This window comes from Rhamphochromis sp. 'chilingali', assembly GCF_963969265.1.
Source record: "Rhamphochromis sp. 'chilingali' genome assembly, chromosome: 9".
NCBI classification, from domain to species: Eukaryota; Metazoa; Chordata; class Actinopteri; order Cichliformes; family Cichlidae; genus Rhamphochromis; species Rhamphochromis sp. 'chilingali'.
Window position 1 is genome coordinate 5,617,537 of NC_137936.1, and position 21,845 is coordinate 5,639,381.

General features: G+C 42.9%; 1 long non-coding RNA gene across 1 annotated transcript in view; it reads left to right on the forward strand.

Moving 5' to 3' along the window:
* Nucleotides 1-1,999: 1,999 nt before the first annotated feature.
* LOC308402812 overlaps nt 2,000-21,845 on the forward strand; it is a 30,814-nt gene continuing 10,968 nt past the window's right edge. Inside the window, exons 1-2 of the long non-coding RNA XR_013972811.1 lie at nt 2,000-2,282; nt 3,860-4,005. This is a non-coding gene — a long non-coding RNA (uncharacterized lncRNA). The remainder of the gene's footprint in view (nt 2,283-3,859; nt 4,006-21,845) is intronic.

Consider the following 21,845-nt stretch of genomic DNA (forward strand, 5'->3'; position numbering starts at 1 on the left):
TCGACAGCTATGTCACACAGTGCTCAAGCGATGAGCACAATGCGATGCATTACTGTGCACTGAACAGAATATGAATTATTTAAAAGAAGCTCAATGCTCAGCAATAGTAATGCTAGTAATACTGTAGGAATACAGTAACACAGTAAACCATATAACACCAATGTGGAACGTTTTTCTGCAGGAGAAGTACTTTCATTTCATTATCTTACATAATGTTTGCCAGTAATACAGTTCTGAAGTATGTATAGAAGTATGTATATGTAGAGTATGGCATGTGTAGTCAAGTATTTTTATACTATTCTGTTGTTTGTTTTGCTAAAGCATTGCTTACAGTTCTATAGAGTGCAGAGACATGAAGGGGGTTACATCCGCTAATTTTCTGTACATGCTACTGGTTTATGGTATGTAAGTATTTACTTTCAACTTAAGTGGTTAAATGCTGCAATTCGGGCATGTTAAAGCAATGGATAACATATACCACATGGATGCAGCAAGCTTTGGCAGCTGTGATGTTTTTTTGTTTTTTAATTAAATTATGTTATTATGTAGTTTGATTAGCGAGCTGAAGTCATAAAATACATGTAAGCTAAATAGTGCTAACTAACAGACTCATAAAATTATAGAGTTCCACTGTGTAATTTGTATCACAAATCGAGCCATGTTCTTGGTGAGACAGTTTTTATTAGCATGCTTCAAATTGCACCAAACTTGGTGGAGAGGTGAAGTTTAGTGATGATAATGAGCAAATAACTAATTATCATAAGTAGTTGTTTTAGCAGATCATAAACAAGTACTGGTGATGGTTTGATTAAGATTGCGTGCTAATGCTATAAAGTTGGATGTCTATTAGAGGAACGGCAGTTTTTGCACTTTTGCTTTTTTAGTCACCTCTCGCTCTTGTGTGGAAATTATTGGTTTGGAACATTTAGGCAATTTATAAATTTAGCATCACAATACATGTAGCATGTGCAACATTTCCCCAAAATTGTTTTGTCACTGCTTCCCAAAGTGCAAGAATCCAGTATGACAAGATAATGTACTCCACGTTGAATTGTGTCATTTCAGCCTCACAAAACTACCCTGTTAGATATATGAGAAAAACTGATGCGAGCTGTCAAACACAGAGACGCTTAACATCCTGTAAGGGGAAATTCTTGGTGGAAACAGAGAGTTCTGGTCACACTTTTTGCTTCATCTCAACTTGAAAAGTTTTGGCTGACGGCAGTTTGAAACCCGAAATAGACGTGGAGCTCTTAGCTGAAACAGATGCACATGTTGTTTCGGCTACTTCTCGACAAGAAAAAGTGCTTGTAGTTGTACGTACATAGACACACACACACTGAGAAGAGCATTTACTGGAAACAATAGATGTGGAGGGGACACCTGCTTGCCTGATATGCACCCCCCCATCCCCCCCCATCCTCCCTCCCATCCATTAGGATTCAGTTCAGGGCTCGGCTCTGTCTCCGTGAGTAGGTTAGCCATGTGTGTCATGGTGAAATCCAGTGAATGATAATGAACTAACTGTGTGTGTGTGTGTGTGTGTGTGTGTGTGTGTGTGTGTGTGTGTGTGTGTGTGTGTGTGTGTGTGTGTGTGTGTGTGTGTGTGTGTGTGTGTGTGTGTGTGTGGAGAGGAGGAGGAGAGGAGGTGGCATGCTTGCTGAATCACTCCCTCTATCCATCCCTCTATCCACCTATCTATCTAGCCATCCAGCTATTCCTCCTCCTCCACCACCTCCTCCTCCTCGTTGGCGGTGTGTTGGCTAGAAGGACGGCCCCCATGCTCTGACACACACACATGCAGACGCACACCTCCGCGATGTGTCACTACCCATTCCACCTGCCTCTTCTCGTCATTCTCCGCTCACTGTTCCATCTACCTACACTTGCTCTTTTCCACCCTCTAAACCTCAGTTTGTCTTTATTAATATTATTTTTTTTAGTTCTCTCTTAGTCTTGCTCTCCACCCCCCCCCCCCCCCCCACCCCCCCCACTGTTCTCAACTCCCCCCCACGCTGTGTGTCACCACTGCCGGGAAGGAAGAAAAATGCTCCGGCACACGAGAGCGAAAGGAGAAAACGGTGAAAAGAGTCAAAGGGAGAAGACGGTGAAGACTGGAGTGTGCTCGGAGCACAGCGATGCCTCCATCTGCTATGAGCCACACTCTTCTTTGATGGAATATCCCGGACAGCGGAGGGCAGAAGGAGGGAGAAGAAAAAGAAGGAGAAGAAGAAGAATAACAGGACTGAGAAGACGGGACGGCCAGCGCTCGCCTCAGGAGGGTACGGCAACACGAAATGAAAAGAACAAAAAAAACAACCCATGTATGACATGCTTTTGCCAATCATTTCTCTAACAACTTCAGCTCTTCTGTCCCTTTTGGCGTTTTTCATTTTGGGTTTTGATCTCTCTCGCTCTCTCGCTCTCTCTCTTTATTCCCTTCTCTCTGCTGAGTTGTGTCCACAGGCTCTGTTTGGGACTTTGGCTAATTGTGAAACTATTCTCCGGACTCAGGCAAAGACGAGACTTTCTATACCCCTCATTTCTTTTTCATTCTAATTAATCCCCCCTGTGCAGACCCTCAAAGAGCCCATCTCTCTCTCTTGCACTCTCCATAACTCCAGCTCTGCCTCTCTCTACCTCACTCACTGTTTTTTTTCCCCTCACTCTCTCCATCTGTCTGCCTTTGAGAAGCAAATAATTGGATGTGGAGATTGGCTTCTCTGTGGCTGAGCCAGAGGATTGAGGCTGCACGGCACTTCACACACAGACACACACACATGAAAACACGATTACTCACACACACATACACCTGCAGCTCAGGCTGTGTGTGTGTGTGTGTGTGTGTGTGTGTGTGTGTGTGTGTGAGAGAGACAGAGAGAGTTTGAATATGAGCTGCAAAGATCTCCCTCGTTTTTTAAAAAGAGTAGTCTTCATCGTTTCTTTCTTCTTCTTTTTTTTAAAGAATTTGCCAACTTCTGAATGTGCTCTCAAAGCCAAGTATAGACTAAGTAATGTGCCTAAATGACTCTGTGCTTTTTCTTTTTTGAGGGGGGAGAGAGATCCTCTGCTGAGGTTTTTTTGGGATAAGGAAAACATATATATATATATATATATATATATATATATATATATACATATATACATATATACATATACACACACGTAAATATATTTCTCCTCTTCAAGTTATGGATGTGAGCTAATTTCTTTGGGGAAAAAGTATTTATTGTAATAGTATTTTATCAAAAGTATTTTTTTACAGTGCAGAAACTAAAAGAGAGAAAGAGAGAGAGTGAGCTCGAGCGGCTGAGAGACCTTTGAAGAGTTAGTGGCAGAGGTATTTCCCTGCAGAGAGGGAGAGAGAAACAGAGATGAAGAAGATGAAGAGGAGGCTTCTGAGACAACAAGACATGAGAGGTGTTGTGATGCTGGCGAAGTTACAGGCTAGCTGGCTGAGTGGAGGACACACACGCACACACACACACACGTGCGCATGCACACACACACACATCAACACTTAGAAGAGATGTGAAGCTCTTTTCAGCACACTCTCTGCTCTGAGGCAGGGCGCCAAGTCCCCAGGGATGGATAGGAGACCTCTCAGCCGTTACACTCACACACACACACACACACACACAGAGTTAGTTACCTTAACACATTTTACACACTCGCAAAGCCTCAGATGGAACGAGAGGGACTTTGCTTCGGGACAACCTTTTTCACATTTCTTCTTCTTTTTTTAATTGTGTTGTATTTCATTATTCACTCTCTCTCTCACTCTCTCTCCTCTTTACCTTCCCGCCCAACCACACATCTCCCGCCTCCCTTTTCTCCTCCTCCTCCTGCTGCTGCTCAGCTCCATCCAAGCTCATTGTCCTCTCAAACGCGCACACACCTCGCCACTGAGAGTGTTGCGTACACGTGCGTGCATGAGGACGGGGGTGTGTGTGCGGCCGGTCTTTCTACGCAGCAGCGCAGCCCGGCACCAGCTTTCACTCTGAGGTGAGTGTTTGTGCGCCGTCTCCGTATCTCACAAACTCACCTTTTTTCTTTTAAAACACAGTTTTTGTGTGTATTGAAGTTTGTAAAGTGTGTGTATGTCATATTATTTGAACTATTGGTGTTTGTGTGTGTGAGTGAGTGTTTGCGTTAACAGGGGTCAGAGGTTCTGCCGGTGACATTTGGATGGCAGCAGGGTTGGATATGGAGCTGAGATTGTGTCCCAGGCTGCTGGTGTGACTGTGAGTGTTATGAGCGTGTGTGTGTACGTGTATCCGTGCGTGTGCGTTGCCAGAGGGTGAGCTCGGCTCAGTCTGTACGTGCTCTGCTTATGAATTACTGACCACGGCTTGAGTTCTGCTCCCTGCTAGATCACAAGGAGCCTGCAGATAGCCTCTCCTCTGTGCTTTTTTCTTTCTCTTTTCTTTTTTCACACTTTCACATCGCTCCATCTCTTCCTCTGTGTCTCTCTCTTTTCTCAGTCCGTCTCATTTGAGTCGGGCGTCTTAATTGGCATACCTGCTCGTGGCAACCGCACCGCCAAAGCTGTGCGCTCAATGCATATTCTCACACAACCAGTTTATATGTTGAAATAATCTCCTCTGTCACTCCCTCTGTCACACACACACACACACACACACATTCCACGGCAGATTTAAATATTTCCCGGCGGGGTTGGAGGGTGAACAGAAATAGATCTAATTCTAAATCAGGACTAGAGCTCGGCTCAGGCAGCCACACCACCCCCCCCTCCCTCTCTCCCTCTGCTACAGCCAGCAGCTACAACACTTGCACTCCAAAAGAAGAAGAAGAAAAAAAGAAAGTTCAAAGATTTGCTGTGAGTTTTACCAGTGAAATATACTGCGACAGCGTGAGAAGAGCAACTCTTCCCTCGCCAAACCCCGCGCTGTTCATCCACATCAGCCTCAGTGCTGAACACGGGGAGACAAAAAGAGCTTTTTAGTTTCAAAGATGCTGATAATCAGACTTCCTTTATTTTTATTTTTCAGTTTTATTTTGAAGCAATAACATTAATAAAAAGCAGATTTAAAAAAACGGTTCATTTGCTTCACAGAAACTTGACTTTAAAAAGATTTTGGACAGTTTTAAGCTGTATGGATTTTCCCGTTCCGCCTCTTGGCTGCTACAGTAGCTGGCTGCGGGCGGATTAAAACTGGAGTTAAGATACAGATCTGGAGTTGATGAGTTTCTAGCTGCCTGTCTGTCCGCCTACCTGTCTGTCTGTGATGCCGTGTCTGTGTGAGTCGGGCCTGATTCCAGAGCGGTGATAGGATAGGTCACGGCCTGCTGGCTGCCTCCAGCGGCGCAGGAGAGAGAGAGAAGGAGGAAAAGACAGAGATATGGAAAAGAGGAGGACGGCAGGGGGAGCAGGTTGAAGGAGAGGGTGTGTGTGTTCATGTGTCAGGTTGTGTGTTTGTGATGACGGTGTGTGAGATAAGGCAGAATGGGGGGGGATAAGATGTGCTGAAGGCTGGATAAGCTGCACCTGGTTTGAGAGAGAAAATAAAAGATAAGAACACACAAAGAGAGATGTGGGGAAAAGGGGAGGTGGCAGGTCGCAGGAGTGTGTGTGTGTGTGTGTGTGTGTGTGTGTCTGTGTGTGTGTGTGTTAAGCTTCCGATATCTACCTACTGTCTCCTACTTCTCCTCGCCCGCAGTCTCCCTCGCTAACCGCCCTCTTCCTCTTCACTCTCTCCTCTTTCTCTTTTTTGACAATGAGCCGACAGCAAAGAACAAAAGAAGACATAATACATGCAAGCCCTCCTCTCTCTGCAGTCAGGAAGGAGAGGAGGAGGAGGAGGAGACAGGAAAGAGGAGAGAGGTATGAGTAAGGCGCAACATGCAAGGCAATTGTCGTAATCAAATTATATAAAATAAAAAAGGAATAAATAAAAATAAGCTGTGTGGTTGCTCCAGAAATGTCAAACTTATGAAAGGAAGGTGAATCAGTGGGTGAGTTCCTGGATGTGAAATGGTATTAAAAAAAAAAAAAGAGTTTTATTCATGATCACAGACCAAAGTTTTCAAAATGTGCAGACAAACAAGCCTTCTGCTGTTGTTGTCTTACTGACTTTCTGCACTAATAAGACAAGGTGACATTGAAAACAAAAACCCTCAGGTGACTCTGTGCTTCATCTCTTACCAACAACTGTTGAGCCGTCCTGTTTCCAGACTCTCTCTGTTGTCTTTAATCTGGACGCAGCGACCTGGAACTGCACTCGTAACGTATGTTTGGACCATAATTAGTTGGAACCAAGAGCAACGACCGATCACTTCAGAATTTAAAGTGTGCTGTTTAAAGTAATATCTCTTCTACTTAATTTAAAAACAAAAACAAACAGTAGAGATGTTGGCAAACTGCTGCTTTAACCAGTAGCAGCTACATCTAAGTAGAAGTCATTTTAAGTTCATATAGTGAGATATTAGATTAAAGGTTAGTTCTTTACTTAATGAACTTTTAAGTAAAGTTAAGTAAACCTGAGCCTGGTTCTTCCTGTTAAAAGGGAGTTTTTCCTTCCCACTGTCACCAAAGTGCTTGGTCACAGGGGCTCATATGATTCTTAGGTTTTTCTCTGTATGTATTATTGTAGGGTCTACCTTACAATATAAAGCACCTTGAGGCGACTGTTGTTGTGATTTGGAGCTGTATAAATAAAATTGAATTAAATTGAATTAAAAATAAACAACACGGCCACATATGCTAATTTGTCGCATCTTTCAATAGGAGCTTAGGTGGTTTCAGTCGACCAGAATGATTACTTTTATTTTGTTCTTGATTCTCTTTGGGATATAAATTCTTTGGACTGTTCACTGTGATGTCGTTCTGGGTCTGAAACCCAGAACGACAGCGAGTTACCCGCTCCCTCCGCTGCTTCATCTTCAGTTGTATAAACTCCAACATTATCACTCATACAGTGAGTGCTGCAGTGTATTTCCCTGGTTAACAAACTGGTACAAATGTGAGGCTAATGCTCCAGTTTGAGCTGTTTTTAGCTAAAACAGTTGTAGCTGTAGTGGTTTCATATTTGTATTTTGTACGCTGAAAAGTTTGCTCAGCAGAGGGTTGTCCTGTGCTTCCCATTTGGCTATTATTGTCTGAAAGCAGGCTAGCGGCAAAGAATTCAGACACTGGAAAGAACAGACTGGACAAAAACTGTTGAAGTAGTCAGAGGAACCCCAAAGGTTAGCCAGATTGTTTGAGCCAACTTTTTCTTAGCAAATATGTTCACACACAACACTATTAATGTTACCAGCCATGCAGTTCATTCACATAAACAGTCTTTTTTTTTTCAGCTCATTTGGTTTGAATGATGTTGACACAAAGGTGCAGTGGTTAGCACAAAACTTCCTTGTTCGAGACTGGAGGTGGAGTTTGCACGTTCTCCGGGTTCCTCCCACAGTCCATAGACATGCGTCTCAGGTTAACAGGTTGATATGGTCTCTCTCTAAGTGATAGACAGGTGACCTGTTTGGATGTTCACCCCATTATTACACAGATGCTTGTTAAAAATCTAACCTGCAGGAGTCCTGCTGCAGATATAAAGAGGAATGACTTAACCTTCTGAACTCTTTCATGGCATGCATTTTTAATTTCTCTTTGCTATTTGGGCTGATTGGGACCTGATGAATGTAAAAACAAAGTGTTACCAGACATTTTTTTTTAACCTGATTTTTGTTTCTGAGAAAAATGAGATCCACATATGAGGACATTCATTTTAAATGTTGATAGATCAGTGGCACTATAATGTCCTCTTAAGTAGATATCAGGCCCTTGTAGAGCAAAAATAGTATTTTGATCTAGATAACCCAAAATGTGATGTCCACATATGTGGACGCCAGGTCCTAGGAGGTTAAGAAAGCAAAAGTAGTTACGCTTACATACAGATTTAACTGGCTAATTTGTGGATTGTATAGCATCAACAGGATTGCACTGGTTTTCCCTTTGCCTTACTTACACCAGATAATTAATGGTTGCTGATTATTACACAAAATAGGACTCCACACACACACATGCAGTGATCACACCCGGCCAGCGATTTCAGCTGCGGTAATTAAAGAAGCGTTAGCAGTGAGTGAATAAAACATGCATCAATCCCTCTTCCCTTCATTCGAACCCCCTCCTCCATCTTTTTTTCACTGTCTGTTCCTTTCTGTTTCCCCCACCCTGATGTAATTCTCCGGCATCTTCCTTTCCTCCAGTTCATCTGCCCCCCCACCCACTATTATTGCGCTGCTTTCCTCATCTCCTTCCTTGTTCCTGCTCTTGCTCTTTTCTGCCCTCATTTCCTCCTTTATCATAGTCTCCCTCCTCTTACTCTTCGCCTCCTCCCATCAGACTCCAGCCTCTCCTCTCTAGCATTCCCCAGAGATGAACCAATGTGTGCAAGCTGTTGCAGCAGGAGCAGTACAGGTGTAGATAAAGCTATCGTGGTGGGGATGTGCTTGGAAACATGTCGTTTTTTGCACGCGCATACACACACACACACCTTGTAGGCACTGCAGGTGCTGCATCAAGATAAATGAGCCGTCATTAGCCAATCAGGTCAGCCGGTGGGAGGGCGATGGAATACCGAGAAACGAGATCAGCTAGTGGAGGTCAAGCCTCTGACAGGAGGGATGTGTGTATTTATGTGTGTGTGTGCGCTGCATGGTGAAAGTGAGAAGGAGGATTCCCTGATTAGATGTGAGCAAAGTTTTCTTCTCCTCCTGCTTTTTACTGCTCAAACTTCCCCTTCCTTCCTCTGTTACTGTCTCCCCCAACCCTCCCTCTCCCCACCAGCACTGCTCTGGGAAAGTTGAGCGTTGCTGAAGATTGTTGCACTGCAATTTGACGGCCTAATTGGTATCTGTGGCCGGTTGTTTATCTCTTCATGGTGACTCGGTGCAGTGAAGGAGACAGCGATTGAGGAGGAATTTAAAAGCGTTTCAAAAGTCTTGTTTGCACCTCTGAATTTCTGCTGGAGGGAGAAGCTGATGTCATATTGTGTCTTCAAGCTCCAGGGGAAAGCCTAACTAGTTAGAGAGAAAGTCAGACTCACATATATTTTCATTAGAGCACCGTGATCTATGAGCGTGCATGTGCATGTATATGTTTGCCCTCCTAACATTTACTCTGGGGCTAATACAAATGGATTTATGCATAACGTGCTCATTCTCACAGCTAATGTGCTGCTGGGATGGAGGAAGGTAAATGATAAACCCCATGGAAAAAACCCTCTAATCTCACTTATTCTCTCCCTCTCTCTATGAGTGTGTGTGTGTGTGTGTGTGTGTGTGTGTGTGTGTGTGTGTGTGTGTGTGTGTGTGTGTGTGTGTGTGTGTGTGTGTGTGTGTGTGTGTGTGTGTGTGTGTGTACGTACATGTATAAAGGGCTTTCAGGATGGCCGCTAGCTTTCTTTGATCACTAATCCTTTCTCTGGCCTGACTTTCTGTCCCTCGTTCTTTTTTTCCTCTGCCCATCTCTCCGCTCTCCTCTCATCTCCTCTCCCGCGCTCGCCTTGCCATGTCTGCATTGTGAGCAGCTTACAGGCGGCTATCTAGGACAGGGTGCCCTCTCTCTGTCTGTTTCTGACTCAGGGTAGTTCTCCTTTTTCCCTTCACCGCTGCTTTACTATTCTCTGATTTCTCAAGCATTAAAGATGCACTCCTTTCTTTTCTTCTTAAAGCACAATACATTCTGTTTATTTAGAGTTTCTGGTCCACGGCATCATTCCTCCTGTGCTTGCTGGGTATGGTGCAATGCTTTTCCTAGCACACCTCTGAGCATAAAGTGCAGCGCAGAGCAGGTGTTTCAATGGAAAATCAAGTGCACCAAAAATGTGTGTGAGTGTTAATATGAAGCACATTTTGCTAGCTTAGTGTGAGTATTTTTATCTGTTTGGCTTATCCTACAAAGATCAGTGGAAATAAGGATCAAAATTATTTTAACCAATACAAACTGATGGAATAATATAAAAGTACAAGAAGATGAAGAAGAAAAATACAGGAAATGTTCAAATAATAACAGAAACACAGTGCACTGCAGGGTTAACAGCTACACAATTAGCCCTTAGAAGTATTATGAAATGAGAAAATTAGTGTTTTGCAGTTGTTGCCTGGGCTCTGGGAACTTTAGTAATATTATCACTATTGAAAGGTTAAAACGAGACATCCAAATACAGGCAAACAGGTTTGGTGCGTTCAAGATTAGCTTGCTACGTGCTACAAATATGAGCAAACACATTCGATGTCTGAGATCAATAGAAAGACTGCAAAAACGCCACTGTTGAGTATGGAGTAAAAATTGCATTTTCTCAGGTCAGGCCACACATCTTAATAATTTTTTGAACAAAACTACATATTTTAGTTACTCTGTTGTAAGCTAACGTCATAAGCTAATTTGCTAAGACCTTAAGTTTAGCATTTTTTGCTCTATAGAAAACTAAAGACAGGACTGGATTTTGTCCTGTTTCCTTTCAGGTCATTGCTCTAAGAAGAGATACCTTTTTGGATAAATGGTGAATTAAGGTTTTAACCAATATATATGAACTGTGAGTACTGAAAGGACAGTTTTAACACAGTTTTGGCCTGGCAAAATAAAAGCGCCCTCTTTCATTTCTCTCCATTCATTTTCCTTATCCTGAGATCACTGTGACCTTTCTGTCCTCTTTTTTTCTTGCGTTCTCTCTCACTCGCTGTCTTTCTCCTTGCTCTCAGTTTCAGGTAATCTGTCCAACCAGCTGAGGCGAGAAATCTCTTGACTGCAGCGCACACAAGCAGTCTCTCTCTGTCCCTGTTGCTCTCTCTGCCTCTTGCTCTCTCTCTCACAGTTCACAGCTCATCTAAAGCTCCTGCCAATGCTCACGGCATTATTATTCACCATGTTCATAACTTTACCGAGGAGCCCTGTGGTCGGCCAGACAGTTGTAGTGCTACCGAGACCTCGTAATCTCACTGCTCTCTGCGCGGGCCTTGTTAAGCCTTATTCTCCACTGGGAACCTGGAGGTTATAATTATCCTACCTTGAGCGGTCCGGGAGCATCTCGATTGCTCTCTGTAGTTCTGGTGTCGCTCCAAGAAAAAGGCAACAGAGACTTCTACAGAAGGCAAGTGATAGCACAGAAGCACCAGCACTGGGGACGCTAAGCTCTAAATTGTGCTGTTGGTGAGTGCTGTTTCGACACCATCTCTTACAAGAACAACAGGACACGTCCGACCACACTTAGCTTTGACAGTAGGCGTATTTTCTATTAATGTTTTGTTGCTCCATGGGTCATGCTAAATATGTACTCTCCACTTTCTGGGAATCGAGGAGTTGAACAAAGCAGCGTGAAAATTGTATAAATATACCGAAAAAACGTCTTCTTTCTTTTGTTTGATTTTCTTAAGCTCAGTTGTTCTCTTGGTCTCTCCAGTTGTTTTGGGGAGCTAACACGCTATCGCCTGAATAACAGTGTTTATTAGAACCACAAATTCATGTGTTGTAGTTCTGCAGATGGGATAACTCCCACGCACGGACACATGGAGACTTTCTCTGTTTACCATCAGCAGGTCCCACTCCTGGGAGAAACAAATTCCCTTCTTGAACACCAAAACAATGAGCACAGGAACAACACCAGTTTCCCCGGGTACGTCGCGTCTAGATAAGACCCTAATGTCGGTCAGCCTCTACCTCTAGCCACCTCTTCCATTTGAGAAGCCTGCTTTCTAGAATCATGGCAAACTGACAGACTGAAATCACTTGCAATTATCCTCAAAATAATCTGGCATTACATTTTACCTTTTTAGTTTCAATAAAAATCACCGTATCCTTTTTTAGATAGGATAGTTGAGTCAGATGTCCCCAAATAGCTGTTAGCTATTTCCTTTTCATCACACTTTAAAACAAATGTTTAAAATGACTCAGGTATAAAACATTTTTTGGGCTAACCACCATGATGTACTGTTTGCAAAGTATTTTTGAAACTTGTCATTTCCCCAGACCTCTACAATGGTGGTGCAGTGCAAAGTTGACGTAGCGCGAAGGTAGCCGCAATAATGGAAAAGACGGCAGGTTGAAGTAAGCGATCCTTTACGTGCCAGAATATATAACCTGGTTAGTATGAAACGTTGGCGTGTTTTACTGTTTTTGGATCGTTTTTGATCTCTTGATTCAAACATAGACTTAAGGCACTTCCAATGTAGAAGTTCCTGCTTTCTTTCTTGTGTCCAACAAGATGGTTGAAAAGGAACTAAACCTGTTGTGTCGAAAACAGATCTTGAGCTGCCTTGCTCCATGACCTCAGTAAACACTTTCCTGAGTTTATTGTCTTGGTTGGTAGTTTCAAGTCTTACCAGGTTACCAAATGCATTATGGCAGCAATTCCCAAAGTCAAGAGTGCTGTGGCCCACTTAAAAGTCCCACGGGGCCCATCCGAGCTTCACTGTAATCAAAATACAAGAGAAAGTGATGTGTTTCCTTGAAGATTTTATTTTTAAAAACATTAATCGCTAATGCTACATAGTCATATTGCAAAGTGTCAAGGCCAGTCTGTGACCCACCTGCCACTGGGACACAAACTTCAATACAAAAGCAAAAAATTATTAGCTTTTATTCACTTTTTAATGAATAAATACATTTATATAAATTAGCGCTATTAGCATTAATCTCGTTAAAATGACGTTAACACCATAATCGCATTAACGCAGCAAATCTTGATTTATCGCGGCTCGCCCCGTGTGTGGGGCTGGACGTCACTAATGCATTAACGAGCTAACCGCGCTAATGCGTTGATGCGGTACAGCCCCACGTACGGGGCGATCCGCGATAACTCGCTAACAGAGATTTGCCACGTTAATGCGATTATGGTGTTAACATCATTTTAACGAGATTAACGCTAACAGCACTAATATAAATATGTAAGTGAATTTCTGTTGTTACTGCGGCCCACGTGCAGTAGCTTCAAGGGCCACCAAGGGGCCCCGGCCCACACTCTGGGAATCGCTGCATCATGGTTCTCATTTTTTAAATCGTAGTCCCCTGTTTGTCAAAATGGACGATGAAGCAAGACACACTTTAGGCCTCATAGCTAGAAAAGTTACTACTGTATGAACATACAGTGTGTCAGTGAGTCCACCCTCGAACTGTCGGCATAGTTTGCAGAGGTTATTCCGTGTGACTTGTAAAAACAGATATTTTATGATTCTCAATTCAGAAGTGTAAACTTATCCTGTAGAAATGATGGATAGGTGGAGGAGCAGGTGAAGCAGTAGGATGGGTTTTGGTGTGTATCAGGAGGCAAAGATGTGTGTGTGGAGGGATTGAGGGTGAAACACAAAGCAGTGGCCTGTGGAGAAGAAAGAGAGCTCCTCTGTGTTTAGAAGTCAATAGGCTCTTTGTTCACTGATCCTGGGACACAGTTAGCCATGAGACACACTGACACTTCATACACACCATAATGTACCTGCGGACACACACATGCAATTTAAATACCTAAGCCCGAAAAGGCATTCCTCCATTTTCAAAGTAGCTGCTTTCCAGGTTTTAATCTGTCTACATACATATGCCACCCTTTATCGCTCAGCCCTCAGCTTTGGTGTCTTTATGTTGAAACTACAGAGAAAACCATTACCTTGACTTTTTCTTTCACTTATCTGGGAGGGGGGATGCGGGGAGGGGTCAGTGGGTTTTTCTTCTTTTTTTTAACGAAAACTGGACAGAGGACATTTTGTGTGAGAACAAGAGAAAGAGGGTTGGGAAACAGAGAAGGGGGCAGGGCTGCAGGTACAGGTAAAAGCTTTGTGCAGGTACCAGAACCGAATACGTGAATTCAGATGGAAAAGAGAGCAGGAGGCGCTCTGTATGTTGGAGTCAGTCACACAAAATGGCAGGAATTGGTTCTTCTGTGGCTTCACGGTGACCTGGAAAAGTGCATAATTGTAAGTATACATAAAAAATCTTCAGGTATTTCTCTAATTTTGTGTTATCTGTTGAGCTGTAAAAGAGGAACTCGTGACTTTCAGGAGCTATATTGTGTTTCTTCCTAGTTGTGCAACCGCGACTCATTTCGGGCAAATATTCAGAAACAAGAAGATGTTTCCTTTTAAATGAAGTCTCGCGCATTCAGTTTGGCATTGCATTTTTTCTGTTATAGCTATTTGGTTTTTATGAAAAGGGGATAAGGACATTGATCTAATTACACTTAACCTTAGATGGGTTGCCTGTGACCCGGTGAACCCCAAGAGGTTAATAATGTGTAAAACTTTCGATGAAACGAGTGCTGTGGAATTCAGGGTTTTTTTGGCCATTGCCGAGTAGAGCTTCTGGTTCTTGCACCAGTGAGAGCAGGTAAGGCGCTTGATGGGAAATGTTCTGGATGGGAGGTTTCTCGGTGGCTACTTATTTTCCATGAGAAGAAGTCAGCCACGTGTCAGCACGAATCACGCTCACACACAAGGTTCCTGCTTTGTATGTATGTGTGTATGTGTCCGAAGGCAGGCCCGATATAAATAATGGATAAAGGTCTAATAAGTTTTCTGTGTTATGTCTCTGGGCTGTTGACCATTGGGATCAGCATTACGATTCCGTCACTCAAACTGTGGCACAACACTCGGCTTATCTGTGTTTTACGCACACAAATGCACACACACGTCCACGCCAACACTCCCACACGTCTGCGTACGCGCTCGCAAACACTGATCGCCTTATCTCATTGTCCAAACAAGAAGATAACAAATAAACCACATTGTCTGTTTCCACAGAGGATCTCGATAAGACACAAATCAGCTTACGCACACAGACAAACGGACATACGCGTAAATATCTACAAACAGCGCACACAAGGAAGCGGTGCGAGTTTTCACAGGGAATGACGGTGGTAAAAAAAACGGATTAAAACAAGGATGGATGACTTTGACATTAATCCCACCTGTTTCAAACTCTTTCTGAGTGACCCTTTTGCTCCATTTTCAAGCCCTGATACCTTTATCTCTCATTTCTTCTTATCTTTCCGGCACGTCTTTGCAGCCCTCTGACTTTCCTATTCCCATGCCTGTTGATACAGCAGGCTGCTGAAAAAAGAGGGGATTCCCCTTCAGTCTGAAAAGTAGCTCTTTGTTCACCAAACAAGGTACCACATACTTTAGATGTGATTGAGGTTATTAGCTGAATGAGTATATACTATTCTGCTGATCGCAGTAGTAAATATCAGAGAAATAATCTGACACTGATCTTTTCCAAGCACTTTTTTTTTTGGCACATTAGCTACTTTTTCACATATACAAGACTACAGCTAACAGCAAGTTAGCATGGCTTAGCATAAAAAAACGTACATCACAAAAACTGATACCTCTGAAACTCTGAAGGGTTCCAAAGATTTAACGCAATCCTTTTTTGTCCTTTTATGTCAAGGCAGGTGTAAATAATTATTCTATTATGTATTCAGGTATCCTCATTCATTCGTATTCAGTGAGGCCCATCTCACAAGTACCTTCTTCTGCATCCCCTGACTGAACTGCAGCCAAGGCCTGGCTCAATAGATCGGCTTCAGCTGTATTTCTGCCATACAGCAGGTACCATAAAAACTGTGGGAACAGGCACTAGTTGGAAACAGCGCCATAAAAAATGGTTGCACACACTAAACGTCATGTATAGAGAAATTATGCAGTTGAGTTGGATAATCTGAAAGAATTCATAAAAAAATAACAGTCAACTTACCAAAGCTGCTCAAAGACAGACCGAGCTGTGAGCAGAACTGAAGGTGAGAGAGAGTTTCAGCTATAAAGGCTGTGCTCGTGACGCTTGTGCCACAGCTCGTGATGCTGGCGGTAGAGCAGGTCACATACCAGTTAGATCAGCGGCCCCCAACCTTTTTTGCGCCACAAGCCGATTTAATGTCAGACAATATTTTCGCTGTGTAACACGTTGTGTAACTTTATTAGCAGCGTCCGCCTGAAATGCGGCAACAACATTGAGAGTAACATCCTCCTCTCTGCCCCTTAATGCTCTCTGGTCACTATGGTAACGCGTAAATATTTCTTTCAAAATAAGACGCACAACTACAACACGGGAAAAGACCCAGGGAAACCGAGTTAACGATAAAAACCCTGAAAACCATAAATTTCACACCTGAGTCTCAAGTCTCGCGGCCTGGTACCAAACGACTCACGGACCAGTACCGGTCGCCCGGGGGTTGGGGACCGCTGAGTTAGATCAATTATCAGATGGTGGGACATCTGGTGGTTCGACCCCTGGCTGCTCCAATCTGCATGCCAATGTGTCCTTGAGCAAGATGATACTGAACCCCAAGTTGCTCTCACATCCAAGTGTTAATGTTACACAGAAAGCAGTTAGGCATAGAAAAAGGTTCTTGTATGAATGAATGAATGAGGTGGTTTGTTTGAAGTGCTGTAAGTGCTCAAGTAGAGTAGAAAAGCACTATATAAGAAGCAGTCTATTTACCATATAGGACGACTATTAAATCTGAATTTAAAACATTCGCCTGAATGTAGGGCTGCCACGATTAGTCGACTAGTCACGATTACGTCGACTATCGAAATCGTCGATGACTGATTTAATAGTCGACGCGTCGTTTGAAGCTTTGTAAGATCACAAAAAACGCAGGGATAAGTAGTAGGATTTAAGAGTGTAATAACGGACTGAAACAGAAGATGGCAGCACTGCACGTACAAGGATGCCAGCTGCCGTTAAACCCTGAAGAAGAAGAAGCTGTGTCCCAGAATTCATAGCGCAGCCCAGCTCAGTTTCCAACAATGGCGGCAGCTAGTAAGTTTTAATATTACTCTTATTATTCTTTCTGGGTCACAAAATAAACGTTTAGCATATTGTCAGGCTTGAATGTAGCTGTGTAAACCTCAAATATCTGCTCAGTTTATCAAGACACGACATATTTTCAAAAGCGCTCCGACGTTTTCGGAGACGTCTGTTACCCACTAGCTCGATAGCTAGCTGGGGGCTAGGCTCACTAGAGCCGTGAGAACACCGGACTCCCGGCAAATCGTTTTCAAACCCACCGCCGTCTTTCGCTACTCAGGTTAAACATGATATATAAGTCACTTAGATAACTTAAAAATGTTATTGTTTGGCTTTTTTTAGTATTTTATTTGTTCCTGAGTAAATCGGTTAGGCTGAGATTAAAGTTATAGTTTTTACACAGCTGAGTAAACGTCAAGTAGACAACTGATTATCAGAAGTGTGAGATGCTCGAGAATATACTCCGGTGTCCTGTTATATTTTAGATAGCAAGGAGTTTATTAAACTTCACCGAAACAATCTGCAAATTTCATTAAAATTTAATAAACTATCATCTTGTCTTTATTTTTAGTTAGCACCTTAAACACTTACAGCTGTAAGCTAATGATAGTTATATAAGAGCAGATGCTGCTGGTGCAATAAGCTGTACGTTTTACGTCCAATGGATGCACGATCTGATTAGTCGACTATTAAAATAATCGTTTGTGGCAGCCCTACCTGAATGAGATTGTGAGAAACAAAGAATAATAAAATTTTTGAAGATTAATAAATAAATTGCATTTTGTGGAAGACAACCATTTCAGCGCCTGGGACACCTCATGACATCCAAAAATACTAATATATGAAACCTTCTTACTAACCTTCTCATCATCTGCTGTAAGCCAGACCCTGACTTGTTCTCCCAGCATCTGGTATTGTTCCTGGTCAGCCTTTACAAGCAACACTAAATATCTCTGTTAACTTCAAAAGTTACTTCTAGTTAGAGCTGACTAAGCCAACGAACTATTTAGTTGTAGGGATACTTGGGCATATTACTGCCTTGTAATCAATAATTTACGAGTGAAACTTTTAGCAGAGCGTTAAATAATTCAAATTCATCGCCGATCTACTTTTTTCACTAACAAAAGCTTACGCTCTAACCCTTGTTTGTTTCCCACGACGGCTGGTTCATGCACAGTGCCATGCTGTACTTTATGTGCATATTTGTGGACGCACGTGGGCTATTTTTTTATGCTACCCTCCCTCTCCCTTGCTCTCTGTTAACGTTGACTCATCCATTTTCAGCCAGTTAATAATTCAGAGGGTCTGCAGGCTGTATTTTCATCTATCTCATCTCTACACTTGCCTGTGAAAGAACCTCTAGAAATTACGCATCGCCAAACAAGACGGTGACTCCGATGGCTGGCAGCGTGGCTGGAGATAGAGAGAGACGGCGAGCCGGATGAGTGGGAGAAGAAGAAGAAGCAAAAGGAAAACAGGGGAGAGTGAGTGGAGAAGGCCAGGAGTGGGGGATTGGAGGATACATGGGAGACAAGAAGGATACGCAGTGGAGATGGGTGTCTCAGCACTGCTGTAAATCCTCTGCAGGGCCTTGTAAGCTGTCAGACAAGCTGAGGGTGTTAAAGGCATGTAGTGAGAGAGCTGCACACACAGACACACACACACTGCGCGTGCATCATTGTGTGGAAAGAAAAGTTTACTCTTGCTACCAGCGTGATGGCTCGCTGCTGTGTTTTATGGCTTTCTATTCCTATGTGATTTTCTCTGGCATGTCACATAGGGTCTAAAGCCATTGGGTACAGAGTGGGAGATCTGCAGACAAGGATTAGATGGATATATGGGATGGCAGTAAAGGGATAAAAGAAGAGCTCATGGAGGTTTAATAGTATATAGTACACACAAATGCATGCGCGCACACACACACACACACTGCATATGGCCCGAGGCGTTTTTGTCTCTGCTCTCAGGCAGCCCAGAGCCCAGCTCAGCTAATTGCCCCCATATGAGACAGGTTGAATCAATCCTTAAACCACACACACACTCAAGCACACGCGTGAATGCAGACACTTCATGTTCCATCTGTGCTTGTGTTTTTGTCACCCACTCACTCCCTCTTGCACAGCGCACACACACACACACACGCACTCCCCAGCCAGGCCTGCTGGTGCTGCTGACTCAGGTTGGTATTTAATGAAGCTCTTAGTTTCACCTCGCGTCTCCTAATCTCAGAGCTCATTTGTGATTGGCTGCTCGAACACTGGCGAAAAATGTTAACGCTTGGAGTTTAGTGAGCCTTAAGACATGCGTGTGTATGTGTGTGTGTGCGTCTGTCTGTCCATCTGTTTGCGTGAGAGGGAGCCAGAGATGGAGACAGAGTTGCGCAGGGAGAGAGTAACTGAAGCGCAGACATGGAGAAATGTTGAAAAATATGAGAAGTGTAGCAGTAAAATGAGTTTTTCTCCTTGCTGAGTGACAGCGCTCAATAGACTGTGTGTGTGTGTGTGTGTGTGTGTGTGTGTGTGTGTGTGTGTGTGTGTGTGTGTGTGTGTGTGTGTGTGTGTGTGTGTGTGTGTGTGTGTAATGACCTACTGACTGAACCCCTGTAACTTTATCTACATGGAGTTTTTTCTTGCTTAATGGGCTGAACATGGTTTTCCGTTGGCGGTGTGTTGGCAGATCGTAGGGAGCTTTGGACCGTCTACCTGCAGGGAGCGTCTGTTACCAGATGGAGGCAATGTCCTAAGTATGTGTTAAACTGGTCTCTGGGCTACTGTTGCATGTGCTGCTGTTGGTCGCTCAGCCAGCCGTGGAGAAGAGCAAAGTCCTAACATTCAAAAAACTGAATGTCTGTCAAAAACCGCTGTCTGTGCTTTTCAAACTCTGGTTTTGATCTCATTCCTGATGAATTCCATGCACGAGAGCATGTTTGTGTAGACTGAAAATCTCTCTCTGTAGGCAAATACCTATGCAAATATACAGCAGCAGCATAAAACAAGTATAAGGCACTGCAAATATGTGGAGACAACCACATGCAGATATCTACACAGTCACACACGCTGCCTATTGTGATTTACTGAAATAACATCACTTGCACATCTGTACACCTTTACCATATAAGTGACGATAAATCTCAAAAGATTAAGAAGTTAATCAGTGTTTTTGCAGGTAAGATCATTTAGTTTTGGTCACACAGGAACTTCCATCAGTCGATTGGCTGTATCTCTTTCGTTTTGTAGAGTGAGTGTTCGCAGACTACAGCCAGTGCCGACCCCTAACCTCAACCCCTACCACTTGACAAGAAAAAAAGGCTCTTGTATGCTTAAAAAAAGAGGGTGATTTTTGTTAGTCTCTCGTCTTTCATCCATAATATCAGAGTCATGGCTGGTACACTGGACAAATTTACGACATTTATTTTTTTTGAACCAAGCTCGATTTTTGTTTGGATCCAAATAAACAGATCTGACCAGTCAGACCACTCGTAGCTTAAAATAAACCAGTCGTGAATATAAAATGATATGGAAATGGTTAAATATCTTTTAGATCAAATATTACCTTAGACACACAGCTGCTCCGGGTCAGTCAGCTCTCTGATATTATTTCGCTGCCTCCTCAGATGGGGTCCCAACTCTGCCAACAAGAGTTCAACCTGCCCCACTGATATCCTGAAATATGTATGAAAGTGCTCGTGATACAGCTTCATCTCCTGGATCAATCCATGAAACTCTCTCTGTTGCTGCTCCCTTGTCTCAAGAATGGGATGGGTTAGGAATCTGTTTCTTCCTCATCTTATTTGGAAACATTGGGACCATCTCATCATCTCTTGATGCCGTCTTAAATTTTTTTCTACGCTGCGTTTTTTGTTGTTGTTGTTGTTTTTTAAAGACAGATTTTCCACACACAAACATTGATAAATACTACAGGTTTTAAATGTAACCTCAACAAAAATGTGACTACAAAAAATTAACACAAACATAAAGGATCATTTTGATATTCTACGGTCAACTCAAGGTGCTTTATATTGTAAGGTAAAGAACCTACAATAATACAAAGAAAACCCCAACAATAAGAAGACCCTCTATGAACAAGCACCTTGGCGACAGTGGGAAGGAAAAACTCCCATATAACAGGAAGTAACCAGGCATAGGGAGGGACGCCCATCTGCCACAACCAGTTGGGGTTGAGGGGAGGAAAACCGAGTCAGAACATACATATACGTTCCATAATAACTAATGATAAATACAGAGTAGTGTATAAAGACATAAATGGCACATTACAAACACTGAAAGTGTTAAAGTGTACATTATCTTGTGAAACCCTCATTTGAACGTTCGGGCCTAAAGCTTACACCAGCTGACACTCGCTAAGAGGCGGCGTGCACCCTCAACAAATCAGCAGTCCATCCGCAAAGATGTGTGTCAGTTTGTATCAGGTGGTTTTGAAACAGATTCACCAACATCAGTGTTTATGAACCAACGCACCTGCTTATTGGGACATAGACTTGCTGTGTTTTAAAATACTCTAGGGTTGGGCACCTTGCCCTCACAGTAGCCTAGCTATTGCTGATTGATTTTTGGCAGCCTTAATGAAAAAAGATGAAGTTCTAGACTACCACCAGAAAAAAACACACCAAATGTAGTCAGCAAGAGCTGCCAAATAGATCAATAAACACATACATACAAAAAAATAACCCAATTTGAAAAAATAACCCAAGTTTCTATGCATAAAAGATACCTAGAAGAATGAAATGACAATAATTATCCCCGTGTTTATTACTGGCTTCGACGAAGGTGTAAAAAAATATAATATGATCAAAACTGTAAATTTTGGTTGAAATAACTAACCTGAACAGTGAGTCAGTGAAAACAACTTTAATGAACATGGTTCAGAAATTGTCAAGTACAGCTGCAGCAAATTTGATGCACCAGCCATAGTTACTGAGTAAGTGATGGCCTTTGGTGAATATGCAGTGCTTGACAGGAGTTTTGATCAGCTGTTCCTGGTCCCAGTTCAAGGACAGGGAGAACATCAACAACAATCTTCTACTTTTCTATTCCAGTGTGAATGCACACAGTATGAAAACAGTATTTCTGTG